Here is a 16895-nt window from a genome sequence, read left to right as displayed (position 1 = left end):
GGTCCCAGTCTTAGTTTTACATACCCCGAGAAACCTAGGCACGCTCAAGCTAAGGTGATCAGACAGTTCCTGCTTTGCTCGGAGATATTCAAATCAAAAGTCATGGCGCGAGCGAAGCGTACTTTCATTGGCCTGAGCGCCCATCAATTTGGGCGCTCCGGCCAATGAAAGCATATTAGACGGGCTGCGCATGACGTCACGGCGTGCGTCACGCCCAAAATGATTAAAGGGGATGGAACAGCTCCCCTATGAGGAAAGGCTGAAGAGGTAGGGCTGTTCAGCTTGGAGAAGAGACGGCCTGAGGGGGATATGATAGAGGTCTTTAAGATCATGAGAGGTCTTGAACGAGTAGATGTGACTCGGTTATTTACATTTTCGAATAATAGAAGGACTAGGGGGCATTCCATAAAGTTAGCAAGTAACACATTTAAGACTAATCGGAGAAAATTCTTTTTCACTCAACGCACAATAAAGCTCTGGAATTGTTGCCAGAGGATGTGGTTAGTGCAGTTTAGTGTAGATGGGTTCCAAAAAAGGTATGGATAAGTTCTTGGAGGAGAAGTCCATTAACGGGCTATTAATCAATTATACTTAGGGATAACCACTGCTATTAATTGCCATCAGTAGCATGGGATCTTCTTAGTGTTTGGGTAATTGCCAGGTTCTTGTGGCCTGGTTTGGCCTCTGTTGGAAACAAAGATGCTGGGCTTGATGGACCCTTGGTCTGACCCAGCATGGCAATTTCATATGTTCTTATGTTCTTATTACGTTGCACACCGCGGATAAGCTGTTCCGAGCTACAAAAATTATCGCAGGTTACAATTTTTAGCTACATGATGCAGAATCTTGAAAATTTGTATATCCATGCCCCTTTTTTCACAGCCGCTAATGCACCATATTTCCACTATTAAATATTAGCAATTTGATGAATCTAGGCCTAAGGCCATGGACATGTGGCCCCGGGCGCAGGCCACCCTCACAGCCTGTTCTGTTGAGGTGAAAGCAGCGATGGCCACTCTGCGTGTTCTGGCCCCTTTCAAAGGGTGGCAGAACCTGGGTACTGTCTCTGCAGCCCCTGTCCAGAATGGATGCTCTGCAAAGGATCAACAGCTCTTCCAGGACAGAGGAAAATGTGCGAAGAATAACAGCTGGGTTTTGAATAGCCAAATGCCGGGACTCTTTAATGTTACAGTGCGGTTAAAGAAGGCACCGGAAGGTTAATGGGCTTCTCCATTGTTCCGCAGAGGCAGAGCTGGCATCCCGGTGCAAGGGCATCTTTCATTTGGACTCGCTTCTCCGTCAACTGCTCCTCTTCTCGAGGGGCCTCTCCCCAGGACAAATCTAGAGTTGTGCAAGTCACCCTATACAAAATGGTCAGTTGACTAAGGACTGGCCAGGTCAGAGGATCCATGCCTACACGGTAGAACGTGACAGTCTGGCTCAATTTTAAATGGATTGCAGAGAAGTAATCATACGTCTGATAAGCCCAGAGAAATAAATGGATGTTCAGACTTAAATGAAACACGTAAGGAAAGATTTAATCATGTTTTGTGTGTGTGTGTTATACACTATTAGCATTCAGGATTTTGCCTTCCTTGTACTTACCAGTATTTCAAAATAGTTTCTTTGTTTTTGTCATCTATTAAACTAGCATTATGCTAATAGACAGTTAGGATCTATCAAATGTATGCTCTGTTCTTCTCTGCCCTCGACAGTAACTGAACATTTCCATGGTAACGGGAGGAATACGATGATGATGATATATTATATTCCAAACCTACTGAACCAGGGCTAGAACCAGTTCCTTAATGCCAGGCCAAAGCATAAACCAGACCTAAGCCCGGGGGAATAACATGGGGAGAGATTTCGGCTCCCTCAGTCCCCTATCCCGAGGTAGCAGGCAGTTAATGGATGTTTCAGAGCAAAAGAAGGCCTCCAGCTGTGGCTGTGAATGCAGTGAGTGTCTCTGGTACCTCCTTTGTTTACATTTTACTTCAAAAGAAATTGTAGTGCTCATAATGGACAAATTATCGATTCTCCCTACAAACAACCCATCAAAGGCAACCTTGACTCTTCAGCCTGTGCTGCAGAGCGGTGCTCCTGTGCTCCCTAGCCACACGGACCAGGACTGGCTGGCTCTGCTGAGTCCAAACCAAAAACCCTTGGGCCCAGAATGCTTACCACGGGAAGTCCTCAGGCGCTGGGATGGGCAATCAGCGCAGACACAGGCAGAAATCAAGTTATTGTAGCAAAGGAAATGGGATTTGCTCAGGATTCACTCCTAAAATGACTTGGGAGGGAAAATGTACAAACTGCACCATCTTCTCTCGAAGGTTTACTGAAGGCATTGCACAATAAGCCATTATACTACCCTAATCTTCACTAGAAAAAAGATCTACGCAAGCTTACAGCAGTGTAAATCTTGATGCAGAAACTTCACTGTTCTACAGCCATCCAGGCTTCCTTAGAAAAAGCAGTGTGCTTGCCATGTTAATCCATTTAGATAACAGAGCCAGGCTTCCAAAGTTAGGAAGCTAAACTCTGCAAACTGACCCCTTTTGTGACCAGCTTTCAGCTTTGGAGGGTTGTAGTAACCCTTTGACACTGACTTGATGGGAGTACAGTTCTTGAAAGCTGGTCAAAGGGGTGGGTGGAGATGTTACAGGAGCTGTCCAGACCATGGTGCTGAATAGCTGTGGAACGTGATTTACCAAGCCCCAAGGTTTACTGCTCATTCTTGGGGTGTTTTCAAGGTTCAATATGAAAAAGTGGAAATGCAGGAAACCCAGCTGAATGCGTTCACACCTCACACACCAATAACCCCTTCTCCATGGCAATGTAAATGTCGTTTCCAGTAATGATGCTGTCAAGTCTCCCTGTGGGTCTCGGGCTCATCCAGTCACCGGGTTATCCTGCAAAGAAGATTCACTTAACATTTCCTCCCTCCCACTTGCTGGCCATGGGGAAAAAGCTTTCTACAGGAGGCCTTTAAACAGAAATTTCATGGCAATAATACAAGGGGAAGTCCAGCATTTTAGCTTGAATAAGGCATTTATCTGTGTTTACACAGCCCAGCAATCTGCAAGCACATTTCTGCAAATGGGAACTACTTTTCTCTTATAACAAATTTGCCTGGTGTATATAGTGGTGAATCATTTACCAAGGAGATTGTCATAGGCTATTATTTCATGTCTGGTAATTACAACATTAATAATTGTTCCGTTATCAATTTCTGCCAGAGTTTATATGATTTGATTTGATTTATCTTGCATTGTATTCATCTACAAATGCTTTTTATTCCCACAGTTATTTCCTTTGTTTTTTGGGGGGGAGGGGGGGATTGTGAATTTTCGTTGTAAACTGGCCATTACCATTTTTCGAAGCATGTACATATTAATGTACATCTGAGCTGCATGCTTTGTTCCTTGTTGAGATTTTAATGTATAAAGAGTCACCTCTTGTTGAAATATCTCCTTCTCCAAATGGTATGGTTTTTCATCCCTTTATGAGTTATTGCCGGGAAGGCCATAGGGACCCAGAAGGCCGTGAATCAGAACCAGAGCCAGCCTAGCTCCTCCTATCATGCCAGCATCCTCTTTCCTCCAGAACCAGAAAGAAACATCTCACTCCCAGGGAAAATAAGCGCCGGCTTTCCCAAGCGCTGGACTTTTCCTTCAGAAACTTATCCAATCCTCTTTTGAACCTCACTGTGGCCTGGATTTTCTAATGTTGCAGACTTTAGAAAATCCAGCGGTAATGGGAAGCAGGGGGGGGAGAAGAGGGGGGCAGGCCTGTGAAAGCCGGCAGCCATCGCATCACTGCGGTGCGCTGGCTGTCGGCTTTCGCACCGAATAACTACACCATAAAAGGTGTAGTTATTCGTCGCGAAACTGGCGGCGATAAGGGTCCTTACCGTTCGCCGCCAGCGATGTCTCCGCAGAGTCGGCCCCGGTGCCGCCCCGACTCCTCCTCTTCCGGGGCCGACTCCGCCCTGCGATTGCTTTTGAAAATGACCCCCTGTGTAAGTTGCCTTGATCAAGTCCTTTGGCAACAGATTCCATAGCTCGATTGTGCGCTAAGTGAAAAAATACTTCAGGCCATTCCATAGTTGTGTTGTTTGCCTGTTCTATATTCTCCTGCATTGCTGGACAGCCATTCTGATCCTCTGCGATATAATTTCTCCCAACTGTTTGGGTTCTTCTTTCATGGCTGGTGTTTTATCTGCACTAATGCTCTTCCCCAATTCCCTGTATGCTTTGGGTTCTCTCTAAATAATTCATTTTACTGCCTCGCTTTTGTTTTCTTAATATAAGAACATAAGAACATGCCATGCTGGGTCAGACCAAGGGTCCATCAAGCCCAGCATCCTGTTTCCAACAGTGGCCAATCCAGGCCATAAGAACCTGGCAATTACCCAAACACTAAGAAGATCCCATGCTACTGATGCAATTAATAGCAGTGGCCATTCCCTAAGTAAAATTGATTAATAGCCATTAATGGACTTCTCCTCCAAGAACTTATCTTTGCAGCTTTTGTGCTTCTGCTCTTATTTTCAGTGCATTGCTGAAGGATAATAGATTTAAGCTCTTCCTCTGTTAGTGCAGTGTATCTTAGCTTTACGTTTTGGATTTTTCTCATTACTTTCGGTGTCCTCAGTTCTTTCAGGTATGCATCTGCCACTGACGCCTCTGCATGCATTCATTTCCTTTCCTCTTCTATACATTTTTTCCAAGGAGGAGTCGCTATCATTCTCCTGTTCTTCTCGCCTTGTTTGCTTGGTAGTAAGATTCTCTCAGTAATAAGTTTTGCTGCACAACATTGTATATGATTTCTGTCTCTTTCTGTGGTAAGGTTTCTCTAATGTTTCCATAGAAGGATTGATGAGTTTGAGCAACCTCAGTAATCAGCACTTCCATGAGGCTTGGGCGATGATGTTTCTGGATGGTTCCAAATGTTAACCCTTTGTGGTGGACTATCATGGGAAGTTCTAGCTTTTAATATGAGAGACAGTATAGTGCAGATCATAGAGCCTGGAAGATAAAGCAAAACACCAAACCCATTACAAGATTGTTTGTCTATTTTGTTTACTAAAAATGATTATTTTTCCAACAAATTAGCTGCTGCTCAGAATAGGATGCTTATGTAAAGTGGAACATCGTTTGATGTTATGTTAGAATCTTTTTATTGAATTTTATACAAACAAATGACACAATAAATCACAACAGCCATCAAAGAAACTCAAAATTATGAACAAACAATCTTTATCCCTCCTCACACTTCCCCCCCCCCCCCCCCACTAAATACTGCAAATACATACCAGAGAATAATGGAATAATAATGTGAAACTGTTCCTTTCATATACACCGCCCTCTCTCCCCCCCCCCCCCCCTCAAACCTACCCAACAAAAGAAAAAAGACCACACACGGACCCATCTCAAACCACTCCCATCATATCCCAATATAGTTAAGAAATCATTGAGGACCAGACTCCTAGCTTTATGTGGTACAAAATCGATTCCCATATTTCAAGCTTCATCCTTTTCTTTTTAGGAAACTATTTTAATCAACTAATTGATTCACCCCCCCCACTGTCTGTTCTTCTCAACCCATGCCCCTCCCCCCCTATTCCTTTCGGTGACCCAACCTTCCATGCCGAGAACTCCGTGCCCTCTCGTTTTCTTTTCCCTCTTCATTATTTTGTAATCTCTTTATATTATGCCCTTTTCTGTTGTAATTATCATGTTGAATTGTTGTAATTAGTTTCAGTTTTAATTTGCCTTTTGATTATGTTTATTCGTTTTTTCTTCTCAAACCTGCACTCTCGTTGCCCAGTTGGCTTTGTTTTCCCCTCCCCTATCTCCTTGTTTTATTGTATTTCCGCTCATTTTGTTAAAATGTGAACCGGCATGATGTTTCTCACTAATGCCGGTATATAAAAGCTATTAAATAAATAAATAAATAAATTATGGGCCATCCTGATTTATAAAACAACTTGACGCACGCTGCTGGACTGAGATGTGGAAGTTATTATTATTACCAATAAGGGTCAGCAGACTGGGTACAGTTGAGAACATTTTTTGGACTAAGTACACTTGTGATGAACATTCGAGAACGATGCTCCCTTCAGCAGCTCAAGGGGGTGCAGCTCTCCAAAGCCACTCACAGTGGTATTCAGTTAGTGCAATAAGAAGGCCTCCCCTTGATGCTTTAAACGTTCTTACTTCAATGAACCACAACATCCTACAGCTCGTTTGTTGACCTTTAGTTCTACATATCCAAATGGATTAAGATGGTGACTTTATTTATTTGTTCATTCATACATTCAACAATTTCTGTCCCACCAAATCACTGGACTTCCATTCTTGGTGGATTACAGATAAACAATAAATAAACACACAATCAACAACTTACAAAAAATACTACATCAAAACAAATTCAAAACATAAAAGTTAAAAATTTAAAAAACTAAAATTAATTGCTTCAAGGAACAGATGGGTCTTTAGTGCTTTTTGAAAAGAATCATAGTCTTGAATCTGTCAAAGCAATTGCAAAAGCTTATTCCATAAATATAGAACTACTACCGAAAAAGCACGCCTATTAGTTTCTTTTAACCATGAAATCTTAGCACTAGGTGTTACCAAGAATTAAGAATCTAAAGAACGCAAAGCGCATAGAAACTGATACCATGCCAGAAACTGTTTTAAATATATAAGGCCTTCCTCATGGGATGTATGATGCGCCAAAGTTAAAACTTAAAGGTTGATTTTAAAATCCCTACACGTGCCAAAGCTGGGAGATACATGTGTGTCTCGGGTCAGTGCACGCTACGCGGTTCGTAAGAAGTGCCTGAGTACGTGGGTATCTCCCAGTATGATTACAAATCAAAAAGGAAAAAAGAGGCGGGACATGGGCAGTCCAGGTCTGTAACATGAAGACTGCGTGTAAGTAATTTGTGCGCACAAGCGTGCGCTGGAGTCCCTACCATGTAACTTTACTTCTGCTGTGGATGGCGCGTAAGTTCTAAAATAAAAAAAACAGGGCTAGTCAGTGGGGTTATAAGGGTCAGGGCTAACAGGGTAAAAGGGAGGCTAATTAACTAGGGGGGTTAGGAAGTCCTATCCTTTACTTGGGTGAACTGGGAAAGAACTGGCACGCACATGCGTCCGTCCATATAAAATTGTGCGGACAGTGTACGCACGTACGGCTGATTTTATAACATGCGCATATAAACGTGCACATGGTATGACATGGCACGTCCATTGGTGCGAGCCGGCATACGTGCGTACATGGACGCCTGCGCAGCTATTTAAAAGTTACCGTCCCCAACCGGATCCACTGCATAATGGGAAGCCAGTGTAATGTTCTTAAAACTGGACTGATGCGCTCTCTAAGAGGGCATCCAGACGCTAACATAGGGGGCCACACTCAACAATAGCTGGCAAGCAGGTAACCTTATGCATAATGCATTGCAGTAATCAAAGACTGGGTAACAGTTCTAAAGTCACTCCTATCCAGTATATATATCTTCATTTCCACAATTTCCTCAATTTAAAAAACCCATTCCTTACTACAGTTTTCAACTGTGGATGAAAATATAAATTAGAATCAAATTGGAAGCCCAAGTTTCTAATTATTCCCACAAATGGAATTTTTACACCATAAAAATATATTGCAGATGGAGGAGCTTCCAAACAAGGGCGAGAGATCCCCAACGCCTCAGTTTTAGAAGAGTTCACCAAAAAAAGTATTTTGTCCCATCCATACATTTATCACACGTAAAGTATTGGAGATGCGATCAAACGCATCTGCCGTACTCGATGCAACGGAAAACAGTAACTCAACATCATCGGCACACACTTTAAAATGCATGGCCCAAATTTTGCAACTTATTACAAAGGGGGCAAAAGTAGAGAAATAAGAAGCTTGTGGGACTCCCTGATCAGTTAGGGCCCGGGTGGAAAATTGCTGGCCTCACCCCAGTAAATAAAAAAGAAGCAAAGCAGCGTTTGTCTGTTCCACCAATTCCCATATCTTCTAAACCACGGGAGAAGACGCTGGCATTTCTGGATCATGCAGAGAAATGTCAGCCCTACTTCTTTACCTCTGTGTGGGCCGCTCTGTGCCCCTGGTATCGAGGGCAGGTTGCCAGTGTCACAGGACCCAGGCAGCTTCCAATAACTTTGCACAAAGGCCCACAGAACCCCTGCAGGTCTGCTCCAAGGTCTTTGTTTTCACTGGAAACCAACGTTATGCATCTTTCAGTGACTGTACAATCTGTTTTCAGTCAAGATTTAGAACATTAAAAAATAACCAGGAGGGTTTCTGGCCTCTGCAGCATTTGCTCCTCTTCTGCCAGAGAGTTGTTTCCTGAAAAAAAAAGTATCTTGAGAGCCATCACCCTGAGCAGATACGCCTTCACTTATTTCCTGGTACAAATCGGAACCTGTCCCCATGCCAACACACACAAAACTCCACACACAGCCCATTGGAAAAGTACCTCTGAAATATCCAGTCACTGACTCGCTGGAGGCGGCATCCTTAGCCATCATGCTACAGCAACACATACAGGCCAGAACAGAGAACATTTATACCAGGGTCCCAAGAGAGCTACAGTCCATATCTGTTGGCTCAGGACCATCACTGCATTTTTAAATGCTAATGTTTATAGTTCACTTTAAACCTAAAGCATTGCCAGGATGCCAGTTGACTCTTATTTCTTCCAGGCAGACTGACCCAGTGCTGGACTTGTCGTTCCCATTTTCCTAAGAAAAGTATTGTTCTAACACGCTGCATAATTTGATGGGTTACAAAACCTGAATTGGTTTGACCTGTTTGGCAAAAAATGGAGTCAGCATACTCTTTGTTCGTATCCTGCAAAGCAAACTTGCTTGCGGCCCTCCAGGAGCAGAGTTGCCTACCTGGTGTTTCTCAGCCTTGTCTGCTCTGGTTTTCAGGTTTTCTGCAATGAATGTGAATGAGAGCTGCTTACACGAAGACCCAGTGCATGAAAATGAGGTTCATGCGCATTCATTGCAGGTGTCCTGAAAAGCAGACTGCCTAAACGTGCCTCCAGAACTGGGCTGGGGAAATGCTGGCCTCCCTGCTCACTCCTCTTAACCTGCTGAATGACTGGAACAAGGCGGAAGATCACCAGGTCTTGTTCAGAGAAAACAGAAGATCCACTGTATAGCATTTCTGACTACTCCATGAACTTTTACTGCCAACTTAATTAGCCATATCTGAACAGAGAAGACATGATAAACAATATAAAAACCTACGCATGTGGGCAAGAACCTAACATGGGCCGAGAGGAAAATTCTTGACTGATAAACATTGGACAGGTGCCATTTTTCCTGGGTTGTTGATCTATGGCCTTATCCCGAGGTCATCGCCAACCATCCTTCACTCAGAGGTTTGCCGAAGGTGACTGTACTGTGTTTATGTTTTCTCAGGGCAAAGTAATCAAAAAGAGTGGAGCAGAAAGGAAGGTTGTTTATCGAAAGACTGTGTTTATGAAATGCAACCTGTATCCAATGACACTCGCATCTGAATTCTTTTCGTTTATCACCCATCCCCTGCAGACTTGCTTTTAAGAAACGGTTTAGTGAGTCTGCATTTATTCAGCACGGTGAAAGGCATCTCGGGTTAAACTGCATGACCTTGGCCAACCCTAAGCACAGGAGGAAAGGAGCTTCTGGAGATTTACTATAAATGCAAGGCCCGTAGCCAGCTCAAGGCTGCCAGAGGACGCACACAGGCAGCACTGAACTAACTCTGCATCCGTGGTCAAATGTATTTGTTCCTAGTGGAAGCACGAAGCCTGGTTCCTTAATACGAGCAGAGAATTTATTTTAGCTTGGACACAACAAGCTAGGCACAACGATAAGTGGAGTGAAGGAGTATCCAAGGACACAGAGGCTCAAATCTTGCTGCCTCTCCTAGCGACATTGGGCAGGTCACTGCACCCTCCTTTGCCTCAGGTACAAGCATAGGGCCTGATTTATTAGGGCCTTGCCCTCGTTCTGTGTCGATGGGAAAAAGGCTCGGTAAATGAGGCCCTTGGATTGTAAGCCGTGGACACAGAAATAGCCCTTCTGAGAGTAACTTGCCTTGAGCTACCAACGACAAGGTGTGAGTTAAATTCAAATAACTAAGTACATTAAAATGACCTTCCCAACACCACACTATCCCTTTCAGGAGGCCATGGGGCATCATCAAGAGATGGCAACTCTATGGAAGAGAAGCATCAACAGACAATGTCAGACAGTAACAAGCAAATGGCTGCTCTTATTCACATGAAGAGTCTGCTCAGGGCCATGCCCCAGACTGGAAGGGCTGAACAAGTGGCCTTGCTTCTTTCCACATCTCCCAGTATCTTCTACATCTCAGATTTGCCTTTGCTTTTAGTTTCAAGTTCTAAATGAAGCAAGATTTGTGTTTTAATCCGGGTTTATTTTTGTTTTTTGGTGTCGCTCTCCTACCTTTCAAGCAACAGCAGTACTGTCGGGTCCCTGGAGCAGTCGGCAGCCCAAGCTGCCTGTGTAATGGCGCCAGGCAGTCACTGGACAAGAGTGCTAAAAACAGCCTAAGACATAAGGAGAGGTGGCGAAGGCTCCAGGAAAGATGGCAAAGGGTGCGCATCTCCCATTAGGGAAACGGAACTCTGGTGGGAAGATGCCGACGTTAGGCTGAAGAAATCCAAAACATAGCCGCTTTGGAGCAGGAGCAACTACAACCAATAGATAATGTAGAAACTGGACATTTAACATTGGTCCTGTTCACCCTATGGTCCTGGCAGGATCGAATTAGAATGGTCTCTCCCCAAATAAAGTGAAAAGAAAAATCCCATATGTGCGTAGCGCCTGCTCGTGTGCCACAAAAAATACCTGAACACGTGTGAGCTAACACGTGCATGAGCACACCCCTGTGCAAATGTGCACATGAGCGCGTGTACACACCGGCAAACAAATGCATATGCAGGCAAGCACATACACTGTGGAAACATATATAGCACGTGTGTTAGCTGGAAGTGAGTTTGTGCAGACGAAATCAGCTTCTCTTATTATGTAAGACTGTCACCTTGTGCACAGTTGGCGATGAGCCTGGCAGAACACGAGAAGTGAGCTGATCTTGCAATTAAGTGTGCGCACGGTGGCACTCTTACATAAGAAGAATTTCCACTGACTGCGTACTAATCTTATTATGAAGCAGCTAGGAATTTATGTAGTAAGTGCTCAATAAAAGATTGGACTTTTTTTTTTTCATTAAAAAAATTTCATGAGGAAGTCATCCCTCATGGCCTGCAGAGTGGAACAGTCCAGTGGCGTACTGACCAGTACAATTTGATTGGTTGAACGTCCCCCGTGCTTTACAATCCACATACTACAGAGGCGTGTGCAGAAACACACAAACACATGTAAGTCTAGCCATCAGCTACTGGCCCCTGACTTTTCATCATTATGGCAGGATTAAGAGGGCGATTTTCATATTGCAATGTAAATGTCAGCTTAACCCCACATACTTCAGTCACATCAATTCTCTCTCCAGCAGGTGCACCAGGGCTTTCTGATCCTGTCAAGCACCCTTAAAAGAAATTGAACTGATGAGCTCTGCTGAACAATTTGTGCCATATCAACAAAATGAGTGCCTCATTTTGCTTGATAAGGAGAAATATTTAGAGGCAAAAAATGGAGGCCATGCAAGTTTCTGCACTTGTAAAACAGCAAGGATGTGACAGGAAAGAAATCCATGGACTGCAGGGTTAGTGCAGCATTCACACACATTCTGCCAGAGCAATGAGAATTGCTGTGGAGACTGAGACCAGGGTACCTATAAGAATAGAGTCTTAAAGTGGGGAACAAGTTAAAAAAACAATGGATTTTTTACTTACACTGGTTGGCTAACTAGACTGCCCTCATATGCAAAGCACCCTTTGCTCTCTGAGAAAGAAGGAAACTAACTTTCAAAGAAACAGGATTTGCAGATTGTAGAGGCAGACTGCTTCCTGCCATTGACATTTGTTTCTAAGCCACTGGCAGAAGAAGCTAACGCTACTCAACAGGATCCTGGGCATCTACGGCAAAATCAGAGCATGCTTACTCAACAGGACCATCAGGCATCCATGATAATCAGAGCACGCTAACTCTACTGCACAGGATCATAGAGCATTCATGGCAAAATCAGAGCATGCTAACTCTACTCAACAGGATCCTGGGCATCTACAGCAAAATCAGAGCATGCGTACTCAACAGGACCATCAGGTATCCATGATAATCAGAGCATGCTAACTCTAGTGCACAGGATCATAGAGCATTCATGGCAAAATCAGAGCACACAAACTCTACTCAACAGGATCAGGATCAGAATCATGGAGTATCTATAGAAAAATCAGAACATGCTAACTTTATTTAGAAGTGGAACGATTTACTGGAATATTGCAGAATATAAGATCTTTTTTTTTTTTTTATATTTATATTTTAATAATTTTCAGAATATTCAATCTTTACAATTGAATCATTTACAAAAAGGAAGGTTAAATAACCATTAAGTCGTTTTAAATGACATCATAAAAAAAAGAAACAAAACAATATAATAAACCTTCAAATCTGACGTTACAAAACTACTAAAGGAGGGGAGTCCTGTATATGAGCAGTCGATAATATAATATAACAAAACAATAGGATGTAAGTCTAGCACGTCTAAAACGCACGTCCAACTGTATGTTAAGCGGCGCGCTGACCTGAGTGCCTAATATTGCTTCAGCCTGAAAATGAGTTGATGGCACATACCTGTAGAGGCTGAAAAAACCATGTGCAGCACAAAACATGTTGTGTGAAAGAAAGAAAACAAGATACACTTCAGCAGAGGTTCTCACCTAGCCAGACAGGTTTTCAGGAGATCCACAAGGAATATGCATGAGATGGATTTGCACACAATGCATGTTCATTGTGGTTCTCCTGAAAACCTGACTGGTTAGGCTGGCTTGAGAACCAGTGTACTACAATAACAATAGTAATCACAGAGCCTCACCCCCAAGTATTATAAATTCAGTGTGATGCCTTGTGCTGATCTACAGTGTTAATGAATGACTATTTGCAATGATTAATCTTGGAAGAGCAAATTGCAGTGGCAATAAGACATGACAGGGCATGCAGGATTTTGCAATGATTCGCCTCATGTGCTTGTGAGTCTAATATAACTAGAGCAACTTAAACTACCGGGCAAGGCATTTGTTATTGTTAGTGAAATCACCTGGATAATGAAAACAAACAAAGACTCATTTAAAAATAAAAATATACTTTGCTTTGGCTCCACTTAATCAGTAAACTTGTGAGACACCATGATGCTGACGTGCATTTGTGTTTTATGAAGGTCCCTATATTTTGGCATGTCTGCAGAAGCAGAACTTGCAGCCCAATTTGTTTCCTGATAAAGAATCTCTATTTTTAAATAATAATATTTTAAGATATTTTATATGTTTATGTTTATATGCTTTATGTTAATTAAAAAAAAAAAAAAAAGCAAGGTTAGAACTGCGTAGCAATTCTTTTGAGATACTGATGGGAACTTGTGTTATCCATCAGGTTTTGTCCAGACTGCAATACTCTCAGTGGCCACAAGGTGTGAGTATCATCTATTATAATAATAGGTTACTGCCACCTTTTGCCTAGTGCTGGTACTGTAGCTGAAAAAGTCATTTTTCCAAATTTTTTGCTACATCCCTATCTTTTCTGTGAAAATGATATTCCAGTTTCTAGCATTTATATAGATGTACATATCATGAAAATTTGATTGCTGTAGGTTGAATGATTTGGGAGATAATGTGGACATAAGCAAAGTGAAAACATGCCTCATTTTTTTGGGCATAAAATAAATATGGTTCAGAATTTAATTAATTAATTAATTTAAAGCAACTTTTATACTGCTTTCCTGGTTAAAACAACCGGCATTTTTTGATGCAAGAGCTTATGATTTCATAAATTGTTTGGATCTGGTCGGGCACTGGCTCTCACTGCATAAACTAAAAGTCAACCCAACTAAATCCAAGGCTCTGTGGGCCTAGCACCATTCATCAGGCCCAGCCCTCACTTCTGAAATGCTTGGTACTCCGATTCTGGTAAAGGAATCTGTGACCATTGTAGGAATCCGCCTAGACTCTAAGCTGGCTGTGACCTCTCACATTTCAGAGGTAATACAGAAATCATCTTCTTCCTCCGATATATCCGCCGACTGAAGCCATTTTTTTAAATTGATAGTTCATGCTTTCATCATTTTGCAAATTGACTATTGTAATTCATTGTTCTTAGACTAAAGAAATTACAATTGGTTCAAAATATGGCTGTGGAAGTAATCTATGGGCTATGAAAATGTGATCGTATGAGTTCTATTCTGAGAAAGCTGCATTGGTTACCAATTGTCTATCGTATTAAGTTTAAGACACTATCCCTGACCTTCCATGCGCTCCATTCTAGATTATCTTTATATTTGTCAAAACTACTGATCCCCTAGTCCCCAATCCGCTCCTTATGTTCTTCTGGCAAGAGCTTATTAACTCTCCCACCTCCCTCAGTTATCAGGCTTGATAATACTTTTAGTTACTTACCTTGTGGAACTCCCTCCCGTTGGATGTTCACCTTCAAAAAGATTTCATGACATTTTATAAACTATAAAGTCTTGGTTGTTCTTTCAAGCATTTGGGAACTGACATTGTCCAACTTGGATGGTCTTATTCTCTTTAGCCAGACTTATGTGAAGTTTGTAAGCGCTATAGATTTTATGGTTTTGATTATGCAATAACTAATGATTTGTATTTATTTTTGTTATGTATGTTTTTTACTGTACCTCTGCTCAGATGTCTCTTTTACAAGCAAAAAATAAAGTTCAATAAACTAAACTAAACCACTGAAAGCAGTATACAAAATGTATAAAAATGCAAAATATTAATATAAAAATACATAACTGTTGCGGTTTCATTGGTGGCAGCAGGAGGCTTTGTCCACTTTCCAACGTGCGTATTTTGCAAAGAGCATGCGTGACCCCAGAAAGCATGAACAGATGGCAGGAGGAAGGCCTCGGGTGGACCAGAAGAAAAGGGATGCCTGCAGATTGAGAAGTAGGAGAGAGGAAAGGGAAAGGCTACAGGGTTTGGGCTGGGAAGAGAGTATGCTGAACACCTTCAACCTAAAATGTCCTCATTGTATATATTCCATTTTGCACATCATGAATTATTTGGATTTGAAGGGACAAACGTTTATCTGCATCTTAGAAATTCTCCTTCTTGTGTCCCTTCCACCTCTTCAGTTCTCCATCCACCCATTCCTCCCCCTGTTTAAGAGGTTCATCCGGCAAGTAGTGTTTAAGAAACAGGGTCCATCCCCCATCATAACCTTCCAGTTTCTTGTCATCAAGGTTTGGGGATCCTCAGAACCCAGGGATGCTGCATCCCTGACTCTTGTGATTACTCCCGCCTAATCCCTTTTATGAGCCCGGCTATGCTACATCCCGGGAAGACTCTGCTGCCCCCCTTTCGTGTCCTGCTCGGTAAGGGACGGCATGTTTCCCCCGTGTGGCTCCACTGGCAGTGACGATACCAAGTAATCCCATTTCACTAACGCAGCCTTGTTGTGAGCCTTCGATGAAAAGAGCGTTTTAGGGCTTTGAAAGACTCTCCCTTGTTGCCTGCATGGCAATTATTTCTCTGCTCAGGTTCCTGAGTTACGTGATCTTGAGAAGGAAAAAAAAACAAAAAAGGCACAAGCCTTGCAATGCAAACACTGCCGTTGACGAGAAGATTGTTACATAAATGCTGATGAGTCAAAAATCAATGACATAACCGTCATCATAAGCTTAAGAACAGAAAGAGATGTTCTATTATATTCTTGCGCTTGTTTCCTGATCTTTTTTTTTTAAATTTACTTTTATATAATTTAAAGTTGGACAAGATGGTTATTGAGACAGTAACTATGGAATTAAGTTTTACAAACATAGAAATATGACAGCAGAAAAGGACCAAATGGTGCATTCAGTCTGCCCAGCAAGGTTATGGTAGCACCTGCTGTGCCATACAAGTCACCCCCTTACTTAGTTTCCCAAACCGTCAATGTCAGTGCCCTTGTTGGTTGCTATCTGACTCCAATTCCCCGTTATCTCTTGCCGATCAAGCAGAGAGCACTGTTGGAGTTGCAGCAAAAGTATCAGGCTTATTGGTCAAGGGTAGTAACAGCCGCATCAGCAAGTTACTTGTTTTCCCAGATTGTAAAATTCAGTGTAAATGTTGGCTGCTGTCTGAATCTAATTCCCCTTTTCCTCATGCCGTTAAAGCAGAGAGCAATAATGGAGTTGCAATAACAGTAGGAAGGTTTATTGGTTAAGGGTAGAAACCACCACACCAGCAAGTTACTCCCATGCACTCTTTTCTTCATTCACATCCTCTAGCATTTAAGGATCCACAGTAATAACCTGCGTTATCTCACCTTTGCTTTTGCTTGCTCAGTCCAGGACAGAACACAACAATCTGGTGAAAAAGACAGGACTTCAAAACCATTTGAAACACATTGCTCTAAAAGATGTCTGTCTTGGTACCAATAAACCTTGCTAATATATAATCGATCCCTGTGTCCGTGTGTTATCTATGAACCCATACACCACCTGTCCAAAGTATAGAGAAGCTTGCGTGTGTATGAGTGTATATGCCCAAAAAGTCAATTAGCGAATTATGCATCCCCTATGGAATAGGGTTCTGAGCCTTTAGACATTGACGGTACATATGTTGGCCTTTGTTTGTTCTCGGCTGCACATGAGTATACTTCACCAAATGTTTTGGAACGTAATTGTTCTGTATATGTCATACTCTTGGTTGTTTTTTCCATGGTATTGTTACTTGGTTACATTTTGTA

The sequence above is a fragment of the Rhinatrema bivittatum genome, chromosome 14, assembly GCF_901001135.1.
Source record: "Rhinatrema bivittatum chromosome 14, aRhiBiv1.1, whole genome shotgun sequence".
Taxonomy (NCBI): Eukaryota; Metazoa; Chordata; class Amphibia; order Gymnophiona; family Rhinatrematidae; genus Rhinatrema; species Rhinatrema bivittatum.
Note: the sequence above shows the minus strand (reverse complement) of the source record.